Below are 24,139 nucleotides of genomic sequence, written 5' to 3' on the forward strand. Positions count from 1 at the left end.
CTAGGCTTATGCAGGGACACTAAGGGAGGCTCAGCCTAGGCAGAGGACAGATAGCCTCCTCCATCTGCCCACAGGGCCAAATCCAGGTGAGGGAGACCTGGGATCTCAGCAGAAGTTGCTGAGGAGAGGGGGAAGCAGGGAGACAGAGCAAAGAAGTGGGAGAGAGAGTTAATTCCAGAGGACCTTGGTCTGAGCACCTCCCTAAAGCCAGGGAGGAAGGAGTGGGCTCTAGAGAGTGCACATGAGACCCAAGGAAGATGCAGACAAGGGATGTCTGCATAGACAACCATCTCCACGATGGGCACTCTGAGTTCCCATGGCTGCGTGGAAGCACCCAGTGCCATGGCACAGATCTGCAGACCACGTGAAGAGGGTATACGGACATCACCCTCCAGTGTGTTGGCTCTGACTCCAAGATGTTCAAGTTCTGCCACGTTCCCCTGGGATGCAGTCATGAGCAAGACCCCAGCCAGCCCTCATGGAGCCATAGGCTGCTGTGAGAGGCAGGGGAGGAACCAGCATGGGGATGGGGGAAGCTCAGGGCTACTGCCACCCAGAGGAGGCAAATGGTTCAGTCTAGGGATTGGGGAAGATTTTTGGAGGAGGTGACATCTCAGCCTGGGCCTGAATATAATAACAACACAGATTATTATCTGTAATAATAGTGACAAATCATAGCAACCCTGAGCAACCTACCACATGCTAGATATTTTATCTCATTAAAGCTTTATAACTGCCCTGTAACTAGGCACTAGAATCCCCATTTTACAGATGAGGGAGTTGAGGCTCAGAAAGGTAAAGTACTTTGTCTAAGAACATAATAGCTAATAAACGACAGAGCCAAGATTTCATGTCCATCAAAACCTGCGCATTTACCCCCGTGAGACACAGCCTCCTGTGGCCCTGAGTCCCCTTTCCTAATTTCAGCAGCAGCCCTGCAGACCTCTGAACACCCGTTCTGACCCTCAGAAGTTAGCCTGGCAGTGTGGGCCAGGGCCAGGTGGGCAGGATGCAGGAGAAATTGAGGAGGGCAGCTGCAGTCTGCAAGACAGTGTTTGCAGAGACTGACATCTACCTGGCCTTGTTTTCATTTGCTTTTTGGTTGAGAAGGGAAAAGGCCCACGTTTTTATGACACCAGCTTGTGATTCTATTTTCTGTTTAAATTCTGGGTGAGGGAAAAATAAGAGACATCAGAGAAACCTTCAGAATCTCATTTCTAGAGTCTGAGCTGCAGATAAATGAGCCTCCTGCAGAAATGCTACATCAAAGTGAATTTTCTCAGCTGTATTTTCTTTCTTTTAATAGGGCCATTTACTACATTAATATTCCAGGAAGTCATTTTAATTTTGTGTTTATCATCCATTGGGAAAGTTAAACAGGATCAATACGTAACCAGTGTCGAATTTGGGGATCTTGGGGAAGGAGAGGAGTGTTTGGAGGTGATGGTGATTTCACAACCGGGAGTCCTTAGGAGGGGGAGGCAGCTGGGGAAAGGAGGACGGAATAGGGGTGGGGGAGGGAAGACTGGGGGAGTTGTCAGGTGGTAATTGTCTGAACCCGCGTAGGAGGAACAATTATTGAACAGCTACTAGTGTGAGGCATTGCACACACCTTATGTTTTTCAATTCTCACAACAACTCAGGAAGTAGATACTCATTTTTTTTATGTTTTGGGCTGCAGTGTTCTTGGCTAGAGAATGCCAGGGATGGGGGAGCCTGGTGGGCTGCCGTCTATGGGGTCGCACAGAGTCGGACAGGAGCAGCAGCGGTCTTAGCTGAGGCATGTGGGATCTAGTTCCCTGACGAGGGATGGAACCTGGGCCCCCTGCATTGGGAGCGTGGTGTCTAAACTGCTGGGCCACCAGGGAAGTCTCTAGGAAGTAAGTACTCTTATTCCCATCCTCACATACAATGAAACTGAGGCTCAGAAAATTTGTCACATGTCCAAGGTCTTATAGAACTTTGATTCACAGACTGATTCATTCCTTCAATAAATACGTGTCAAGCACCTGCTGTATGCCGGCATTTACCTAGCAGCTGGAGGCTTTAGGTCAATGAAGGTTAATTTACCAGAAGTCCGAGACTCCATGTCAAACCCACTGAATGTGTCTTTTGGTGAATTGCCTGCCCCTGAGGAAACAGGTGGACCCCTGCCCTTGTGGAGGTTACAGTCAGGTGGGGAGACAGGCTTTCAGAAAACAATCACACAAGTCAAGATGAACTTCCCACTATGGTAAAGGCTTGGGCTGGAATGGGGGCTTATTCCAGCTAGACTGGCAGGTCAGAGAAGGCTTCCTAGGGGTGGTGATGCTGCAACTGAGATCTTGGGGAAGTGAGGGAAGCAGCCTGGTTGAGAGGGAAGAGCAGGTGGGGCAGGGAGTAGGGTGAGTTCCAAGGAGCAAGAGAAGACAGCAGATGTGATGGGAGCTCCTGAGCCAGGTAAGGGCTGAAGAACACAGAAGGCTGTGAGGTAGATGTATACTCTTGGTCAGGTTGTATGCACTGAGGTCCTCTGGGCTCTGTAAGGCAAAGCTGGGTATTGGTAGAAGGAGCCAGGGTGGGAAGCAGTGCTTTGAATAAAGCCCTGTGAGCTGAGGGAGTCTAGAGACGTGCAGGAGGTCAGGGAGGATGGAGCTGGATCTTTAAAAGCAGGGGATGGGCCTCCAGGGAACTGACAGATGAAGAAGGCAAACCCTTGGAATCATCTGTGATCCCCTTTCTCTCACACTTCCCACATTTTATCCTTGAGCTCATCCTATTGGCTTTACTGGCACAAAACGCCCAGAACTCTTATCACCACCTCCACTGCTCCCTATACGCAGCCACCATCTACCTGCACCCAGATTATTGCAATAGCCTCCTAATGTTTCTCTCTGCTCCTGCTCTTGACCCTAACAGTCTGTTCTTGGCACCACAGACAGAGTGATACTTTTAAAACATAAATCAGATCATGCCTAAAACCCTCTGGTGGATTCTCATCTCGTTCAGATAAAAGCTAGTCCTTACAAAGATCAACAAGGCCCACGCAATCTGCACTTCCCCCATTCCTGTCTTTGCTAAGGTAGCTCCTCTGGCCTGTTTGCTATTCCTAGAACACACCAGGTATAGACCCACCCCAGAACCTTTGTACTTTGCAGTTGCTGTTCCCCCTCCCTGGAATGCTGTTCCCCCGGATGGGTGCTTGCTCACTCCCATACTTCCTTTGAGTCTTTGCTCCAACTCACTTTGGTGGCGGCTGAGGCAGTAAGACCTCCTCTGACCCCCCTATTTTAATTACAGTCCCCCCAGAAGGATGCTGTCCCTTCCTCTTACTGCTTGGTTTTGTTCTATTGCATTTCTTTTCTTTTAAAAATACTTATTTTAGAGTCTTAGTTGCTGCACTCAGGATCTTTCGGGCACAGGCTTCTCTGCAGCTTGGCTACCCTCCTTCCCTGCTACACAGCGGCATGTGGGATCTCAGTTCCCAGATCAGGGATGGAACCTTGTCCTCTGTATTCCAAGGTGGATTTTTAACCAATGGACCACCAGGGAAGTCCCATATTTCTTTTTTCTAACAAGCATTTTAACTTACTAATTTATCTTTTCTGGGGTCTGCTTTCTCTCACTAAATGAATGCTCCACAAGAGCAGGGACTTTTGTCCCTTTTGCTGTCTGTTACATCCTTGCACCTGGACCAGTGCCTCCATGTCATCGGTGCTCAGCCAGTATGGTAAGAAGGGACACCTCACCACCTAGCGAGGCATAGAGCAAGGCTCCAAAGAGAATACCGTTTCTGGGCTTAGCTGTTTTTAATTTTTTATTTCATTGACTCCTAACACCAGCCCTTTGTGGTGACCACTATGATTGGCCCATATTACAGAGGGGAAAGCTGAGGTTCAGAGAGGTGGTGAAGTAGGGGTAGAGGTGGGCATCCTTCAGATCTCGAAGGACAGGCATTGGTGCCAGATGGGCTGGTGCCAGGTACCTCCATGCACCATCTACAGGACCTTGGACCAGCTTTTGTCCTCTCTGTTCCTCAGCGTGCTCATCTACAAAATGGGGTCAATCATAGTACCCACCTCCAAGGGCTGCTGGGCAGATTCAGGGTAACAGTACAGGCACATTACTTAGTGTGGGCCTCGTGGAAGGCACTCAATAATGTTAGCTGTTATTATTCTTGGAGCTGCACTCTGCTGCCTGAGTCAGATCTTTGAGCCTCTCCCCACCCAGGGGTCTCCACAGAGCTTCCACAAGCGACCTCGGGTCAGCCCTGGGTTCTGACTCCAAATGGCAGTGGCCAGGCTTGTCCAGTCCCATTTGTTTAGGCAGAATTTAATTTCTCCCTAAGCTGAGAGTCCTTTGCCCCCTCCTGCCCTCTCTTGTGCTCTCATCAGTGGGAAAATGAGCTCTGGGAGCTTTCCCCTGGTCCAGAAATCCAAGGTGAAGAATTTCATTAACAATCAAGAGGACATAATCAACATTCTAATAATTCCAGATCCGTACTCCCCCTTTTGCAGCCCCCCCAAAATGCCCCAGCCCCCTCCCCCACTCCACCCCATTCCCAGCTCTCCCAGACACACTCACCTTGACAAAGAAATCTCATTTCCTCTCAAACCAAATTCGCTTTGCTATTAAATTCAGCACCTTACCTTCTGTCCTGAAGATGAGAGGATGTACTCCAGACTTCCTAGACTTCTCCTGCTTCTGAAAGAGACATGAATGTGAGAGGTGGGATCTGATGGACTTGCTTCTCTTACACTTCCTGGAAGGTTCCAGGGTGAGGTGACACAGTTTCCCCCTAGGAATTCAGGTCCTCTGCATCCCACGGCCAGAGAAGCCGAACTTTTGGTGTGGGGAAGCAGGGTGCTCTGGTCATCTCTTCTCTAGGACTGTGGAGGGATTGAGGGCTTTTCAATCTTTTGAAACTTGAAACATCCTTTTCAAGTCACTGGCATTTTATACCCCACAAGGGCATTCCTTCAAACCCATCACTTCAGCACCTGGGAAGATCCAGCCTGTACCACCTTCTGGCTGTTTGACCTTGGATAAATTAATCTTTCTCAGCCTGTTTCCTTTCTGTAAAATGGGGCAATAATGTAATAATGCCCATCTTCACAGTCATGGGGAGAATGAGATACTGCTTAGCATAGTGCCTGATATGGGCTGGGCTCCAGTGTAGTCCTGGTCTGTCATAGTGTCTTTGGCACTTGAACCCTGCACCCTGATACCACCTCATCTCTCACCTCACTCCTGCCATCATCCATGTGGAGTACACATTATTCTTATTGATTCAGTGAAGCGCAGGACATGAGTACATTAACCAGGCATTTATAATCCATTGTGGTCAGAGTTGTGGCAGGTGAAGTTCTGGGGGCTTTGGAACCCGAAACGGGTGTCTATGTGATGGTCAGAGGCTCTGGCGGAAGCTGAGACCAGAGGAATGAGGAGGGATTTGCCTGGAGAGAGTGAGTGAGAGGGGCCTCTGAGCATGGAAACTGTCTGTGAAACCGTCTGTGAAGAAACTGAGGTGAGAACTGCTGAAGGCAGGAGAGGAGAGAACTTTGGGGTGGAGGGGAGGGGGTGGTCAGGACCCAAGGCCAAAGTGGTAAACCCAGTCTTCGAAGCCACAAAGGGGAGTCTGGTTTTATCCCCAAGGGTGTGGAACCACTGTTTAAGGACACCGAGGAGAGTAGTGCGCTGACTGTTCTCTAGAAACATCTGTCGCTGCAACGTGGGAGGGAGCTGGGAGAGGGGCAAGGGTGGACGTGAAGAGATGGGTGAGGGGAGGGTTGGGGTCTGGACTGCTGAAGGCTGGGGAAATGGAGAAAAGCAGAAATGTGCCTTCCAGAGACCGTGCTGGCCAGGCCTGGCACTGACTGACAGAGTGGAGGAGATGACAGGCTGCTGAAGTTTGGCTTGAGCACCCACACCCACAGTGGGCACCTGACAGAGCCATAAGGGCTGAGGGGAGAATGGTCCCCCACATGTGTGGGCCCCAAGGTGGAGGCTTCACGTGGCCCAGGTGCCTGTCTGGGAAGATGCCTGAGGGAGCCCTGGGTTGCTAGAGGGAGGCCGAGGAGCGGAGCCCAGAGTGTGCCCCAACTCTGTGCAGCTGGGGCCCCAGGATGCCCGGCTCCACAGAGCCTATGGCGGGAAGTTTAATTCTCTACTTGTGTGCGCGTCTGCGTGCGTGCCTGTGTGCGCATGTTCAGTCGTTTCCGACTCTTTGTGACCTTATAGGCTGTAGGCCTCCAGGCTCCTCTTGTCCATGGGATTCTCCAGGCAAGCATACTGCAATGGGTTGCCATTTTGTTCTCCAAGGAATCTTTCCGACCCAGGGGTGGAACATGCGTCCCCTGCGTTGGCAGGCAGGTTCTGTGCCACTGGTGCCCCTGACCTCTGAATCCTTCTGAAATCCCTTTTGAGCCTGGAGTGGCCCTGGAGCACACTTCTCTGTGGTGGCTCCATGGCAGGGCTGACGGCGCTTTCCTTGTGCTTCACACACTCCACAGACACACACACACACACACACACACACACACAGAGGAGAAGAGGGGAGAAAATATACCCCTCAGCTCCATTCTCCGTGGCTGAGGCAGAGATTGACCCCTTAGGGCTCAGGGGAGGGACATTACTGTGCTCTGAGTGACACTGTGCTCTCCCTGCTGGAGCTTCAGCTGAGCATCAAATCTGCAGACTCCTTCCCTTCTGGCTTCTTCCTAGGGCACAGGGCTCTGCGTCATCTCCCCATCTGCAACAGGCGTGTATGTGCATGTTTGTGTGTCTCAGGGAAGAGAGGAGATGGGGAATGTCTAGGAAAAGAGGAGAGGAAGAAGGAAAGCCTTGCCTCCCTTTCCAGTGGGGACAGGAAGAGTGTGTTCCCAAGTCAGGAAGGAAGACAGATGGTTAGAAGCCTCCTGGAAGGGTTCCCGCCCTCACCCCCTTGGCCCCCATCCTTCCCCCATATGGCAGTCACATTACTCTCCTGCCCCACATTTTTCTATAGCTCCTCAGTGCCCTCAGAGTCGTTACTGACAGGGTCTCCATCCACACTCTAGCCTCTTAAGTTAACACCCTTCCCCTAAAGCCTCCAGGCCTCTTCCTACTGCTGTTCCCTGGGCTGGTCCAGCCCGCCCCCTCCACCCTACCCTTCTTTTTCATTCTTTAGGTATCAGAAACCCTGGAGCATGGTTTCTCAGATCCCACCTCCAAGCTAGAAAAGCTTCCTCCTTTGGGTACCCCAGGGCACCACTGGCCTCCTCTGTCCCCACCACAGCCTGTGCTTCCCCCATCCTGGTTTTGATCACTCAGGAGGCTGTGAGCTCTGTGAGGCCAGGAACTTGCCTTCTTAGAATCCTCAATGCCTGGCACCGTGCCCAGTATTCCTTAAATATTAGTGGAAGGAAAACCCCAGGAATTATCAAAATGGTATTATCTTTCTGGCTAGAAGCTAGTTGGAGATCACCAGGACAACCTCGTGTTTTTGAGGCCCAAAAAGCGGAATAGACTTGCTGAAGGTCACAGAGAGGGACTGGTTCAGCCAGGAAGAGAACTCAGGAGTCCTAAGCCTCAGACTCCTGCCCTCCCACAGTGGGATCCTGGAGGAAGTGGAGGCAGCCCTGCAGGAAGTGGGGGTGGGGAGACATGTTGGGAAGGGGCTCTGTCTGAGGATGGCACAGCAGCAGCATCAATGGTGTTTGCACAAACGTGCATGTGCTACACTTGACTGGCTGGGAGCCCCTTCCTGCCACCCCACTGTGAGGGGACCCAGCTCCCTGGAGAGAAGCTCCCTAGGACTGGGTGCTGGGGGTATTGGGGAGGCTCAGATTGGACTGGGGATTTACGTCACCTCAGACGCCTGTGGAAGCTGAGAGTGGGTACCCAGGGGCCAAGGCAGGCACTGGGGATGCAATCACAGGCTAATAGTCTCCCAACTTGAGATGCAATTAGGGGGGATTCCCTGTGGGCTGGGAGGCAGCAGGGATGGGCAGTTAGTTGTGTTGGCGATGAGGGTGGGAGCCCATCTCTGCAGGTCCTAGCTAAGGGTCATAGAGGCCAGGATGAGGCCACAGATAGGTAAGGAGATCTCCAAATAGAAGGAAGGGTAGGGACACGGATGCTATTGAGGCAGAGGAGGGCCACGGAGGCGAAGCTCAATCATGAAGATTAATGGGGCAGGATATTATCCAAGGAACCCAGTGTAACAATGAAAGAACCAAGCCAACCAACTTATATCCTCAGTCTTTCTGAGTGGCTGTTTCCTTCCCTATATGATAGAAATAATAATAACAGAGTCTATCTCAGAGGTGAAAGTACAAACAAAACAAAACAAAAAACATGGGGAATGTGGCAGCCTAGATGGGAGGGGAGTTTGGGAGAGAATGCATACATGTGTATGTATGGCTGAGTCCCTTTTCTGTTCACCTGAAACTATCACAATATAGTTAATCAACTATACCCCAACACAAAAAAATAAAAAAAAACCCAAACATGTGGAGTGCATAGCTCAGAACATGGCCTTTATTAAGTGTTTAGTAAACCATCACCATGATGGAGGTTTAGAGGGGTGGTGTCACATACTGGTATACACACAAAATTTGGAATCATACAGACCTGAGTTCAAATCCCAGATCCTCCATTTAGAATTTTAATAACTTTAAGACTTACAGACTTGGAGAACAAACTTATGGTTGTTGTGGGGAGGGATGGGGGGAAGGGATAGTTGAGTTTGGGATGGACATGTACACACTGCTAGATTTAACACGGATAGCCAACAAGGACCTACTGTATAGCACAGGGAACTCTGCTCAGTGTTGTGTGGCAGCTTAAATGAGAGGGGCATTTTGGGGAGAATGGATACATGTGCATGTATGGCTGGGTCCCTTGCTGTTTACCTAAAACTATCACAACATTAACAGCTGATTAACATAATCAGCTATACCCCAATACATAATAGTTTAAAAATATTTAAAAAATAAAATTTAAAAAAAGAAGCTCAATGACTTTAGGCAAAGACCAAGTCCCTGGTCTGCCATCTATAAACAGAATGGCAGTACTTAACCTCACCAGGCCTAAGAGGAAGTTCAGTAGGAAACATCAGCTGCCTTGGAAGTAGGTTCTCCCTAATGGTAGTTCCCAGGATGGAGTTGGGGTCACCCATGGGCCCCAGACCACAGCCAAATCTTTTGCCCCTAAGACCACAAGGCAGCTCTCTCTGAGCCCAGGGACCCCACCACCCTGGTGTGTCCAAGAAAAAGGTCTGCAGAGCAGGCTTCCTGCCGGAGCCTTAAGAGGGACCAACAGGAAAATGTGTCTGTGGTCTGGAGGGTAAGTTCTGTTTAGAAACTGCCACTAGATACACTGCAGCTGTGAGGAGCTGAGAGCCAGCTGGTAAATTCAGTCCTACCAGAACTGCAGCCCCCAGGCCCAGCCTCACTTGGGGGCATGGGGGAAGGGGGACGGGGGGTTGCCAAGCTCATCCTGACTGGCCTTTATTCATCACTTTACATCAGCTAGTGTAATCCTCATAATAACCCCATGAAGAGGCTATTTTACAAATAGGGATACTGAGCTCAGAGAGATGGTGTACCTCACCCCAGACTCCTTAACTAGTAAGTGTCAGTGTCAGGATTATAACTCACTCAAGATTGCTCCAGAGCCTAGGTTTCACAGCCCAGCACCTCTGAGCTTCAGGGGGAAGCTTAGTTAACAGCTGGTGTCACATATCTCCAGCAGGATCCCTGTTCTGGATGTCTGGAGGAGTATGTAGCCTGGCAGTGTTAACAAGCCCCTGGATTCAGAGGCTGGTGGTCTATGCACACTCAGGGAAGGCCCAGGCTGATGTCAGGCTGGGCTGAGGCAGAGACCAGTGTCCAGCCTACCAGCTCATTGACTGGGCTTAAGGTGGGAGTGCCCCAGCCACTGTGTTCCAGCCCCATGGTCCCTCCCTATCTGCCTGCCTGGCCAGGGAATGAATCCAGGTACTCTGAGATAAAGAGGAAGTATGGCCCCAAGGCAGGAGGAGGAGACAACAGAGGATGAGATAGTTGGATGACATCACTGACTTGATGGACTTGAGTTTGACCAAGCCTTGGAAGTTTTTGATGGACAGGGAAGCCTGGCGTGCTGCAGTCCATGGGGTCGCATCAAGAGTCAGACACGACTGAGCGACTGAACTGACAGCCCCAAACCTGCTGAGGTGGCTGCTTTGGGGTAAATATAAACCTGGGTTTCCTAGGCCCTGAATGACTCAGCACAACTGAGCCCAAGGTTCTCCTCTCCTCTGTTGGTGGAGAAGGGAGAAATCAGTGGCACCCAACTCCCTGAAAGTCATTTCAGTGATGAGATTTCCTCCCCCAGTTCCAACACAGGCTTTGGAAGAGGAAGCCACCCTCTGTCCCCAGGGCCCATCTGACGCCAGGGATACAGCCTGGTGCTGCAGCAAGAGCATGGGCCAGCGTGGGCCTGAATTCACATCCCAACCCTGCTACTTAGCAGCTGTGAGGTCCAGTTCCCTTGTCTGTAAAATGAGGATAGGCGTATCCACCTCTGCAAAGATTATTAAAGAACATTTGTGAAGAAGGCAAAGGCATTCTGCAAATGTTTGTTTCGTCTCCCCTCCAGCCCCCAAGCCTCTCTGGCAACTGAAATTCACCATTAGCAGCAGAGCTATCCCCAGACTCCTCTTTAAAATGCATGGAACTGGGAAGAGAGGGAAGGTCGTTAAGTCCACCTGAGAGGAAGCCCATGCAGAGTGCTGACTCTCACAGCTGTAGGATGGAACTGATGATGGCTTTGTTATTGAGTTACTGACACCTGAGAAAAGCGGGACTGGCAAGGCCTTCAAAATAAGATTCTGGACCCACTCCCTTATTTTAAAGGAGAAAGGCAGAGTGGGGAGCTGCTGGCCCAAGGTCACCTGGAGAGTCAGGGGCTGGTAGAGGTAGGCTTAGATCCACTTTGCCTGAGATTCTGCTTCCTTCATGTCAGGAGAGACAGGTCGGGGGACAGAGGCCTGACAGGAAAGTCCTGTCAGGTCCTGGCACCTGGAGCAGTCCCTGGCACATAGTGGGCATGCCATAAGGATGTATTGAATGAATGAGTGAGTGAATGAATGAATGGGGTAGCAGGAAGACAAAGCTTTCCTTCCAGGGCAGGAGGTTGTCTCTGTGAGACACTGGTCACCTTGACAAGGGGCCGTCACAGCCTCCCCAGGGCTGAGTCCACATGTCCACTTTGCCTCCTCCAGATGGCAGCTAGGGGAGACAGGGAGGGGATTGTTCAGCAAATGGGATCAGAGCTGCAGCCAGAGGGATGGAGGTTAGACAGCAGGAGAGTTATTTGAAGGAGGCAGGGAGGCTGGCGGAACTGAGTCACACTCGCTCAGAGCCTGGAACATTTGCAGGCAAAGGGCAGCTCTGCTCCTCAGAGGTAGACCACGCTCACTTCTGGCTGCTCAGGATCCTGTTGCCATGGAGATACCAAGGCTTCTCTGAGAGCTTTAGAGGTACTGGGCATGTCCTGCCCTCAGCATGGTTTAAAGCCTGTAGTGGGGGTGGGTGTGCAGTTGGAGCAGCAAAGAGTTTTTGTAGGAAATAGTCGAGTATGACACCCAAGACAATGTGCAATGTGGCAGCCACTGGCTTTAGAGTACACAGACCTGGGCCGGAATCCCAGTTATTAACTAGTGGCCTTGGACAAGGGACATCATATCTCTGAGCCTCAGTTCCATCATCTGCTAGATGGGGTTGATAAGCATCTTCCCAGAGTTATTGTGTTCACTTGAGCCTGCAATGGAGAACACAGGGCCGGGACTGTGAGACTCGGTAAGTGGTAACTATTAGTTCTATAATTGGCATTAGGATTGGGGCTCTGCAGGAGTCTGCCCTGAAGGCAGCTGCTCCCTGCCCTCAGCCTGCTCTCTGGGACTCCTGGTTGAGGCTGGAGAGAGGCCTGACTCGTTCTCCACAGGCACAGGCGATCAAGAGTCAGGACTTATGTCATCCTTTGAACATGGGCCTGGAGGCTCTGCCGCAGGCGCATCTGAAAAATAAATAATAACAACTTGAATAATTCACAGAATCCGTGTGAATAATTCACCATGGCCTCCCAAGCACCAGCCGATTAGTCACCGCAGACCCAGGCTCCGGTCCTGTCTGCCTCTGGCTGCCCCACCGTCCCTGCGGAATGCAGCCTGGGCCCCAGGGGCAGGAGGGTGGAGGACCCGAGGACTACTTATGGAGTGGGATGTTGGGGGTGACTCCCAAGGCTGCAAGGGCCTGGGGGGCACCCGGGGAAGTAGGGTCCATGGTCTCTCTGGGTTCTACAGAGACCTTTGGGCTGGGGCAGCCAAGGGGGACTGTCCTAGGGTCACTGAGCAAAAGGGATCCTGCAGCTGAGTAAAGGGGGTCCATCCTGTTTCCCCTCTTGGGGCTGCATTTTGGAGACTTGGAGCCCTTCTTGGCACATTTTAGGAACTAGTGACTAGCCCACTGTAGCTCCGTCTCCACAGGGACCCCAGGCTGGGAGGTCTCCCAGCCCTGAAATCAATCCTGCAAAGCCCACACAAACCTCTCATGTTTCTCCTGGGAGGTAGGATGAGGTGGGGGTTAAACGCCTCCGCTCAGGACTCGGTCAGACTTCTGTTTCACCACCTAGTCACTGACTGTGTGACTTGACCAAAGGGTACAGATGTTTCAGGTCTCTATTTCCTGGTCTGTAAAATGGGGATTAAAAACATCTGCTTCATAACATTATTACTGATCTGCAGATGAAATGATGTAATGATCATAAATTGCTTAGCGCAATGCCTGGCACATAGTAAGTGCTAAAAAACAGTAGCTGTGATAGATACTTATTATCGTTCCAAAGATAGCATGCTGGGGACTCAGGGTAGGAAGAGGGCTGCTCAGTTGTTGCAGATGTTCACATAAGACATGATCTGCAGGCCCAGAGACAGGCATAGACTGCCAGCCGACCCAAGGCAGAGGCCTGTCAAAGTGTGGGTGGCCTCTAAGATCCTCCAGGTCGGTCCTCCACTCACAGCACCCATAGTATCCTGTTTATTTCCTCCTGGGTTCTTGCCACAATTGATGATCATTTTCTTGCCTACTTATTCACATTCTGATTATGTGCCTTCCTCACTTGACTGTGAGCTCCATGAGGAAAGGGACCTCATCTGTCTTGTTGACCAGTATCTCCCCAGGTCCTAGAATACTGCCTGGCACATAGTAGGTGCTCAGTAAATATTTGTCCATTGACTGAACAGATGCCTCAGTTGGGCAAAGTTTTAGAAGGCATGAGGTCATGAACAGCGCTGGAATAGAGCTTCCACTGTGGGTGGGTCAGGATGGGGTCTGGGGACAGTAGTGTGTGTGCAGCTCAGAGGGCAAAGGTGGTTTGGGAGCTGGCCCTGCCACACTGTCTGCTGGTGATGCTGCAGGGGTGGGGTCAATGCCTGTCTCCCTGCTTCTTACCTCCAAGGTAAGACTTCCCTAGACCAGAAGCACAAGGGAGGCTTAATGTGGCCCAGGCTCGCTGCACCTTCTCCAGTAATGATTTAATCGCTTGTTTAGAATTTCCTGTGGCATTAATGATTATCCCCCAGAACAGAGGGAATAATTGGCTGTGTTCTCATGGTGAGCGAGCTCCCTGTTAGCAGGGAACTGAGGCTGTTCTTCTGTCATCTTCTTCTCTCACCTGCCTGCCACTCACTTGTGGGGTGATGGAGATGGATGAGCTTTTGTGTGCAGAGTTACTGGGAAGCCACCTGGAGCTGCAGGACCTCTCTGGGGCTAGGAGGCCTCAGGGCAGGCGGAGAGACTGAGAAAGAGATACACAGAAATGCAGAGAGAGATGGAGAAACATCAAGAAGCAGAGGCGGTGAGAGAGGATGATATTGGAAATCTGTGTTCTTGGACTGAGTAATCCCCAAAGTCAGCTCATCACTCCCAGTTCTCTCCAGCCACCTTGCCCATGCGATCTTACAAAACCATCTTTGTAAAACCCTCCTGTGGACAGGTGGACATCCCTAGGGCAGCACTTCTCAAAGAGTTGTACCCGCAGTGTCAGCAGCATCTGGCTTTTGCTTGAATGCACATTCTCAGGCTCCACCTCAGACCTACTGAATCCCAAACCTGGAGGTGGAGCCTAGCACTCTGACAAGCCTCCTCAGTGATTCTGGTGCCCCTGAGGATGAGAGGCCCTGCTCTAAGGTACAGAGCGTGTAGAGATGTGTGAGGCGGATGCGTGTGCTGCTGTGTGGGTTTGGCCATGTGGACACACACACAGGGTACCTATGGGAGCATTCGGACCCCATCACCGGCTAGAAGGCTGCTGCAGCAGAAGCCAGAAGAGGCCCAGGCAGAAGTCAGGTCCCGGGCTGCTGCTTGTGGAGAGGAGACTCAGGTCCAGCTATCAACTGCCCCACTATATCCACCTGCCCCTAGATGGCCACAGGACCCCCTGCCAAAGGAGTCTGAGAGGTGTAAGAGGGGACCACCGCCCCTGCCAGGGCCTCCATAAAGTAGTCCTGGGAGTGGGATCTGTTGAGAGTTGCTGGCCTCAGCTCAGGGCCAGAGACTGGGAATCCTAGGGGCTGACTGCCCCACCCCTCCGGGAGCCACAGTTACTGGGATTTGAGGAAGTGATTTTTCAGGGATTAAGCAATTTAAGGAGTACTATGCAGGGCTGGGGGGGATGAACGACTGGCTCTCAGCCAAGGACCACAGCACCCACCTGCTGGAGCAGCCGGCAACGCAGCGTAATTTGGGCTTGTGGGTGATATTTCTAGAAGGGGGAGTGGGAGGAGAGTAACCCTGGGGACTCTGAGGGTATGAGGGTATTGCAGTGGGAAGGGAGGATTAAGAAGGCAGGTAGGGGAGCAGAGGAAAGGGGAAGAGGGGGGAAGCAGAGGGAGGCTGGGCAGACTGAGAGAAGTGAGGAAGAGGGGAGAAGAGCAGAGAAGGGAGATACTGTGGGTGGAGGAGACAAGGAGAGATGTGGAGGCCAAGACAGCAGAATAGTGAGGGTGGGGTTTCCAAAGGGAAACTAGTTGGAGGCACTAGTTGGAGGGAAGTCTCTAGGGAGTGGGGATGCCCAGGGCCCAGGGAGGAGGGGGCATGGGGGCCTCTCCCACCCTAGGCTAACTGGAAGGAAGGGGTGTGGGCCTGAAGTTCACTAGGAATCTGAAACAAGAAAGTGAGCTGCTCTTGAGTTTTGAATTTAACAAGACAAATAAATGGAAGGAGTATGAATAATTAGGAAGTAATGAACACCTTGCAAAAATAGCTTTTTCTTAAAAAAAAAAAGGTAGCAAAGAAAATAGGTACTCAGAAAACCAGAATATATGCAAATTACCCATCCTGGACAGGTGAATGACTCAGCTAGCCAGGACACCTGGCCCCTAAGAGCTCAGCTGAGCCTGGGGGTAGGGGGTAAGGGGTTGGCCAGGCCAGGTCCTGTAGGAGTGGGCTAGGAAGTCGAGATCATGTACCTCTCAAACGCTTCCCAGCCTACCACTCTCTGCTGGAGCACCAGGGACCCATTTAGGGGAGACCATGTCAGTCCAAGAACAGTGATGCTGACCTCAAATGTCTAAGCCCAAACCCCCAGCAGCTCTCACTTCCTTTAATTACCACTGGGGACCCATCATCCATTAATTTTGTGCAACCCTTTCTGAACTCCTTTCTATTTTTGGCTTGTGCAGACCCCTTGGGGGTAACAAATTCCAGAAGTTGGACAGCAGCTGTGTAAAGCAGGACTTCCCTTTAGAAAGCCTAAATTAAGTAATTCCAGCTTCAGACGGAACCCCCTTGTTCTGGGCTAATGTTTTCTTATCGGTAGTTTGGTTCAATACTCCTCCCAGCCCCCAATGTTTCCAACCACCCCCTTGCTCCCACGTTCCAAATATTCTGCACTCTGAAGTCAGACTTGGGTCTGCCACCTCCTAGCTGTGTGACCTGTGAGTAAGTCACTTATCTTTCTGTCCATAGTGTTTCCATCTGAAAAATGAGAAACAATTATATTGCTTATTTCAAAGGCTGGCACATGATGAAATAATGTATGTAAATCATGTAAAACAGTTCCTAGCACATAGTAAGTTGTGGTTCTGTGCCAGGCGCCGTTCTAGACCCCAGTGGGAGAGCCATGAGCAAAATAGGGAGACTTTGGCCCTTGGGCAGCTCCCAGCCTAGGAGGATGTGGAGAGATGACCATTAGCCAGAACACACATGAATACAGTGATTACAGGGAGTGATGGAGCTCGATGGAGCTCTGAGGACAATGAAAAGGTGATAGGGAGGTAGGGGACAGATGGCTGATCTGGGAAGGCCTCTCTGCTGAAGTGACATTTGAGCTGAGAAGAAGCCAGATAAGTCATGCGGGGGAGGAGTTTTTGAAATTAGTCTCAAGGTTTGTAGGCAGTTCAGGACCACATTTTCTGTATCCTGAAGGGTTGCAGAGAATCTGACCCCCAACCCTCATCTCACTCTCTTTCCTTCTTGGGTTTCCCCCTCTCTGGGCTGAGTCCCCCTGTCTACTCATGGGTCCCAGGCCTGAGAAAGTGGTGGAGCTGGCAAGGGGCTAAGAGCTCTGCCTCTGCCTTTCTTTGCTCCCTCACTCCCACGCTGTTCCTCCCTGGTTCTCTCCTCTCGCCGGCTGCCCAGGGTGATGGATGCCTCCCTCCCAGAGCTGAGTCATGTGCTGCCTCTTACAAGCTGTGGGTGATGTCTCTGCCGCCGCCCAGCTCCCTGCAGGCCCCAGTGGGGAGGCAGATTTATAGGGGCTTTCCCTAGGGACACACACGAATTCCAGTTCCCTCTGGCTTCAGGCTGCAGGAGAAGAGGCGGCTGCTCAGAGCCACACTGCCTTTAAAACACGCCAGGAACCTGAGTCAGGGAGGCTTGCTTGTGCCACCACCCAGCAGAGGCTGAGCAGGGGCTTGAGGCCAAAACTCCGGATTCTGTGTCCAGTGCTCTCCTCCCAGCACACTTAGCTGCTGGCCTACATTTAGGGCTTGCTTTGTCGGGGTCTCAGGTTCTTGAGTTCCAGAGCTGAGTCTGTGCAGCTTCCTTTGAGTAGCCCACAGCCCAGGGCTCTGTGCAATTAGCCTCACAGTGGCTCTGGGACCGATGGCTAGCGACTGCTTAGAGTGAGTGTTGAGGAGGTTTTTGATGCTGCATGGGGCTTAGTATCAAAGAGTGTTCTAGTTCAGTGGTTCTCAAATTTCAGCCTGCATCAGAATCACCTGGAGGACTTATTAAAACACAGATTGCTGCCTTCCACCCCTGGAGTCTCCTATACAAGCGGCCTGGTGTGAGGTCTGATCATTTGCATTTCTACCTAATTCCCTGGTGATGCTAATGCTGCCTATCTGAGAACCACTTTGAGAACCACTGCTGTAATTGACTAGCGCTGTCTGCTTTGGGTATGAGAACAGGGAATTGTGATAAGTATGGCATAAATTTGCCATCCCTCTTCTAGTATGATTTCTAAATCTTTTTGTCATCACTTGCAAATCTTTATTTCATAGGCCACCAGAGTAATTTTTTCAAAATGCAAATATGATCATGTGATTTAAAGCCCTTTGAGGACCCCGGATAAAGACAAACAGCCATAATGTGGTCTGCAGGATCCTGCACAGTGGGGCCACTGCCCACTTCTCTAGCCTCATTTCACATCACGTAGCCACCTCTGTCTCCCTTCAGTCCCTCCTATTTGAGCATCTCTTTGGGCACAGGATATTTGCACATGCTGTTCCCACAGTCTACAATGCTCCCCTGTGCTTGCTGTGTGCTTAGTTTCTCAGTCATGTCTGACTCTTTGCGACCCCATGGACTGTAGCCCACAAGGTTCCTCTGTCCATGGGGATTCTCCAGGCAAGAATACTGGAGTGGGTTGCCATGCCCTCCTCCAGGGAATCTTCCTAACCCAGGGATTGAAGTTAGATCTCCCACATTGCAGGCAAATTCTTTACTGTCTGATCCCCCAGGGAAGCCCAAAAATACTGGAGTGGGTAGCCTACCCCTTCTCCAGGGAACTTCCTGACCCAAGAATCGAACTGGGGTCTCCTGCATTGCAGGTGGATTCTTTACCAGTTGAGCTACCAGGGAAGCCCTACTACCAAACTCCTTGCCTAATAAACTACAACTTATTCTTCAAATCATCTGGGCAAACGCAAAGGCCCTGAGGTGGCAATGGGCTGGAGCAGAAAGAAGGTCCAAATGCCTGAAGTGAGGTCAGTGGATTGAGAAGAGTGATGAGGGATAAGATTGCAGGATCAGGTGTGTGCACAGACAGATGAAGCCCAAGGCGAGGAGGTGAGCTGGTGACCAAAGTGGTCACCGCTGACTGCACATAGGAGCAGGGGGAGGTGGGCTGCTATTCCGAGTCCGAGTGCCTAAGCCCTCATCTGGACTAATGCACCCCTCTTAACGCAGGGCCTGATTGAGGACCTTCCTGCTCATCCTTGCAGCCAAGATGCAGGCCTGGCAGAGCCAGTCTCCTGATGACTCATCGTCCCTTCAGAGGTTTCCTGGACCCCTACTCAAGAAAACACTGGGCTGTGCCTCTCAAGTACAGCGATGAACAGGTGTTCTTTGGCAGGTGTTTCCATGACCGGAGGGTGTTTCTGAGCTGTGGAGGTGCGAGTCCCTCTGTCTTGGCCTCGTTTCTGGGGCTTATGCAGCCCCTCCCTGGGGCAGCCAGACTTGGGGGTGGGGGTGGGGCTTCAGCAAGCGAGATACAGCAAGGAGCTATTTAAAGCTGCCGGCAGCTCGCCCCTTCTGTTCACGGCTCTGCCGGGTGGGAGCTGCCATCGTCACGCACCCACCGGCGCCACAGGAACACAGCAGCCCAGTGCACCCACACAGAGACGTGGGGGAGGGTCTCTCTGCACCCTCCTAGCAGGGGGTCCTACTGCTCCCAAGGCAGGGCCGATAAGGCAGCAGTGGACCCTGGATAGCCCCCCACTCCCAGCCCATGCTCCTGTCCACAGCCCAAGCCAGTAGCCTCATTTGGGTCACCCCCACCCCCACTGGCTACAAGTGTAACCAATTAGCAGCTTTCCGGGGGTGTCAGTGGAGGCAGGGGATCTTCAGGCCCACGCAGGCTTGGAGGTGTTTTTTTGGCTCTGTAAGGTGGTCCCAGGCCTCCCAGGCCCTGAGGGAGGAGCCATGAGCCCTCCCACAACTGCACCCCCAAAGGAGTGGGTTCCCTGGAATGTTGGTGATCCGTGGTCCCCTCCATCACTCACACCACCCAGGCTCCTGAGGCAGGAAGTCATCTGTGGGGGATGCTCAGGATCTAAGGGGGTTCAGAGCACAAACTGTGGAGGCAAGTGGGCCCTGGTAGGAAAATCCAAGCAGGTAACTTAACCTCTCTGAGCCTGTTTCTTTCTCTGAGAAGTAGGGGTAAAAATAATGTCCACCCCATAGCTATGAGGATTTTATTTGAATTAAAAATGTACAGAGCTTCCCCACAGACTAGCTCCAAATGAGTGATGGCTTTTGCCAATATTACTATGGTTATCACAATGTATTTTGAAATTGGCCTCCTCTCGCCTAAACTGGAGGCTGTCATGGGCCCCCTCCAGGCCCCTGTGGATACAGACTTGGGCTGGAAGTCCTGGGGGTGGGGGCAGGGAAGCAGTAGGTGAGTTTGGCCTTGACTCGACTCTATGAGCTGTCTCTGGCCTGGACACACGCAGGCCCTGAGCACACGTTAGGATTCCAGCAGTCCTGGCTAGACTGTGCTGGAGACTCCGTCCCTGCTCCGATCCTCAGCAGCAGCACATCCAGCTCACAGACCCCAGGCCTAGGAGCTACACCACCAGCTCCTTCTTAAGTGAGAACTGCTGACCATTCCAGACCAGGGCAAGGGGGAACTGGAACTCTTCTTTCTGGACTAGATAGATAGGCAGACAGACAGCTCTCTGCAGGGTCAGCCCTGAAATACAGTCTGTCACCTGCGGGACCACACACCAGCCCTTAGAGATTCTAGAGATTCCAGGATCTACAGGGAAGATGTCCTAAACAGAAAGGGCTTCAGGGGAGAGGCAAGGGGGAGACCTAGGAACTGAGAGGTGAGTGCTGGAAGCAGCAAAGTGAATGAGGGGAGAGAGACCAGCATGAGGTGCCTGTGGGGAGACAGGAGAGGGGCAAGCAGATGGAGGGCTCTAGGGGGCGCCCCCATGGACTTTCACCACATCCATGCCTCTTATTTAATGCTTCCCTCTGAGCCCTCCCATACCCCCTCCACCCGCGTTTACCATCCCTTGAACTCTCTCCCATGTTCCATCACTGCCCCCACCCAGGCCCCACCCGGGGGTTCCTTCATCACACCCAGCATCCCCTCCTCCTGCCCGAGTCCTACACTGAAACTTCTTCATTTTTATCCGATCTAGGCCACATCATTGCATCCAATGGGGCTGCACCCTCCACCTAGGCCCTCCATTATCGCACCCAGGGTCTTCTCTAGAAGGTCCCAGGTCCTCTGCAGAAGTCTCAGGGATCCATCTTCAGCCCAGCTCCCTTTTCCGGGTCCCCATCACCCCCTTCCGTCATCGTGTTCTGCAGCCAGCCGCCCGGGAGCTGAATCAGAGCCATAGAGCTAACATTTCGCACACACGTCTCTCCAGATGACAGGCAAGATGGGCCTTCTGCCCTCGGCCCACACACACACCCGTGCTCAGGAAGTACAGAAAGTCAGGGCTGCACCCCACAGGGGGTGGGGGAGGAGGGCTGGGGGCCCATTTCCTTCTGGATAACCGGCCTGGACCTGGCCCCTCAGGGTTTTGCTTAAGACAGGGACTTACTTTTTAAGGAGCAGAAAAAATACAATGTGAGAGAGAGAAAGCAAGATTATAGACAGAGACTGCAAGAGAGTTCATATCAGAGACGGGATGGGACAGGGAAACAGGGCCGGAGAGGCAGGGTTACAGACTGGATAGACTCCGACATCAGAGACAGGGACAGGGAAAGACAGAAATAGAGACAGGGACTGAGGGGGGCACGCAGAGAAGAGGGAGCAGGATGAGCAAAAGGAAAGTACTTGTGAGAGTGGGGGAGGAAGAGGAGAGGAGGGAGAGGAAAGGTACCCTGAGAGGGCCCGGAACTGTCAGCCAGGAGTCAGAGCTCAGGGGGGAAGGAGCTGCCAGGAGCCTGAGCTAACCCCGAGGGGAGACCTTACAGATGCTCAGGGAAAACAGAACCCAGAACTTCCACAGAAGGATCCAGAGTGTCACCCCAAAGGGGAAGAACAGAGGCAGTTCCCAGGCCCCCCACAAGACCAGAGAGGAGGTGCTGACAGGTGAGCCTGGGAGACAATAGGGACCATGCCCTCCCAACCTGGCAGAGCCCAGGCCCAGACTCCTGATAGGAAGGGTCAAGAGGGAGTCCTGTAACACCAGCCCAATGCTCTCTTGCTGTCAGCATCACTTCTGCCCAATCATATTCACAATAGACACCATTTATCTGTGCCCCTACTTTCTTCCATTATCTCTCCCCATCCTTTCACACAAAGTGCTTGCAAGGCCTCCCCCTTTCACAGATGAGGAAACTGGGGCTCAGAAACACGAAGGGTCTTGTCTATATCTGTCTAATTCCCCCACATTGTCCATGAGCCTCTGCTTTTCTAGCAGTACCATTAAGTTCCATCTTTGCTCTAACATTTTGTGATTCTGCAGTTTTCCAACACATATACGTGGGTAGACTCCAGGGGAAACAAACACACGTGTGTGTGTCCCCAGAGGGGGCTTGGTACCTGTTCTTCATCTGCCCCTTGGCTTCCCCACCCCCAGCCCCAGCATCTCATGCTTCCCCTCCACGGTGTCTCAGATCACCTCCCTCTAGCTCAGCAGCTAAGCACGAGGATGACGTCATTCTTTTTATTTAAAGAAAAGGGCTGAGCTGTGCTTAGGATGGCAGTCCATGTGGGAGCAGGAGCCAAATGACTGGCCACCCCGGCTACTAGCCCAGTCTCTTCTGTCCCCCAACTGTCGTCTGCCAAACTGCTGTATGTCCCTGATCCCTTCCCCTGAGAGGCCCCCTAGGAGGCACTGCTCAGTATGGGAGCAGTATGGGTGAGACCAATGGGGGAAGGAGAGTGGGTGCCAGAGGTCTGCAAGGCTAGTGTGCTTGTTAAGGGCACCCTGGGCTCCAGGAGCGTGGTGCTGTTAAAGCTGTTCTGAAGGGGAAACTGAGGCTTCAGGACACAGAATAAATCACCCAAGGTGATTATCTATGTATGTGTGTGCTAAGTTGCTTCAGTTGTGTCTGATCTGTAGCGACCCTGTGGACTGTAGCCTGCCAGGCTCCTCTGTCCATGGGATTCTCCAGTTAAGGATACTGGAGTGGGTTGCCATTTCCTTCTCCAGGGGATCTTCCCCACCTAGGGATTGAACCAGTATCTCTTAAGTCTCCTGCATTAGCAGGCAGGTTCTTTCCCACTAGTGCCACCTGGAAAGACCTATCTATGCACAGCATCCCAATAAGAGGGTAGGGAAGAGGAGGGCTGAATGGGGGACATCCTCCCAGAGTCACCAAGTCTAAGTTCTTCCTCTCATGGTCAGAGTCTATAGTCACCTGTTTCTCTCTGGATTGCCCAAGAGGGGCATCAGTGAGGAAATCCCCTGGTCCTGGAGCAAGATCTGCTAGACTTGCCCTGGGCCCCCAGTTCCCTTCCATGGCCTGTCCTCCCATCCATACAAGACCTCCCAGCAGTGTCTCTACCCTCTTCTGGCCTCAGCCTCACTCCCTTCTGGGAAGGCTCTTTTATTGAGAGGCATGGAGCGCTTATGACCTCATATAAATCTAGAAGCATTGCTAAGAGGTTGCTATGACTATGGTCATTCCCATTTTACAACCAAAGCAACTGAGGCTTGGAAAAGAGGAGCAATCGGCCCAAGTTCACACAGCTGGTCAATGACAGGCCCAGCATGCACATCCAGGTGTGTCATGCTCCAAAGCCACTCTCCTCTGCTTTTCTCTCTTCTGCAGGACTCTCCCTGTCAGCTCACAAGAGACCTGCACAGCTTCCCTGCACTCCCCAACCCTCTGCCAAGGCTGAGAAGTTATTAGGAGTCCATGGGCCCCAGTTCTCTTCAACCATGTCCCAGCAAGAGGCTCCAGACCAGGTGCAGGGGACCACCAGCTTCCATTCCTGCAATCCATTCCCAGGGTCCCTAACCCAGGCAGTGTTCAGTGAATCCCTGCCAGAAGCAGGTGGAGACGCCTGTTCTATATTTTATTTAGCCACTAATTGCCTGCATTTAAAAGGCACCACAGTGCCACAGTCGTCCTCTGTTTCATGCCCTGATGCGTGTTTCTGCATGAAGGGACACTGGGGCAAGGGAACCAGTAAGCGAGGGGCCACGGTCTCCCCAATGGCAGCTCTAAAAGCCTGACCCCAGCACTGAGTGCCAGAGGATGTCAGGTTGTCACCCTGAGAAATGAGAGGGGGCGTGCAGGGGCTGGGGCCTCTGTAGAAAGAAGGAGAGGGGTCAGGGCCCTGGCCAAGGGCCAGGAAGGAGTGTTGGGGGAGCACTTCATGTCCCCACTCACCCCCAGGATGAGGACCCAGCTGACAGAGCCCTACCCAGAATGATTGGAGGCCTCTGCAATAAACAGCTGCCTGGAAAAGAACACAGCACAGGTCTTGGTCACATCTGCTGTGATCAGGAAGGAGGTGACACGTGAGCCTTGCCTGAGCCAACAGCAAGAGATGACAGTTGAAGGAGATGAGGGCAAGGAGGGGAAAGTGGAGGTAAGTGGATGAGACAGATGGTTGGTGGCAGGTGCCTTTTGAGATGGAGCTTCCCTGGTGGCCTAGCAGTAAAGAATCCGCCTGCAATGCAGGAGATGTGGGTTCGATTCCTGGGTTGAGAAGATCCGCTGGAGAAGGAAATGGCAACCCACTCCAATAATCTTGCCTGGGAAGTTCCATGGACAGAGGAACCTGGAGGGCTACAGTCCATAGGATCGCAAAGAGTTGGACATGACTTACTGACTAAACCACCATCTTTTGAGACAGTCCCAGTGGCCCACTTTGGGTTTTCCACCTTCTCAGAAAGTGCACACTCAGGCAGGTGAAGAGTCAACTCGCTTCCCACCCTTTCCCAGTCACTTCCAGGTCTAGTTCCGAGCCAAATGTCCTTTTACTCTAA

General features: G+C 52.1%; 1 long non-coding RNA gene across 1 annotated transcript; it reads left to right on the plus strand.

Annotated features, from left to right (window-relative positions):
- Positions 1 to 1,795: 1,795 nt before the first annotated feature.
- LOC123335064 lies at positions 1,796 to 23,883 on the plus strand. Its single transcript, XR_006553354.2, has 3 exons — positions 1,796 to 11,485; positions 18,417 to 18,620; positions 22,974 to 23,883. It is a non-coding gene; the product is annotated as an uncharacterized LOC123335064 (long non-coding RNA).
- Positions 23,884 to 24,139: the final 256 nt, after the last annotated feature.

Source organism: Bubalus bubalis, chromosome 9, assembly GCF_019923935.1.
Source record: "Bubalus bubalis isolate 160015118507 breed Murrah chromosome 9, NDDB_SH_1, whole genome shotgun sequence".
Taxonomy (NCBI): domain Eukaryota; kingdom Metazoa; phylum Chordata; class Mammalia; order Artiodactyla; family Bovidae; genus Bubalus; species Bubalus bubalis.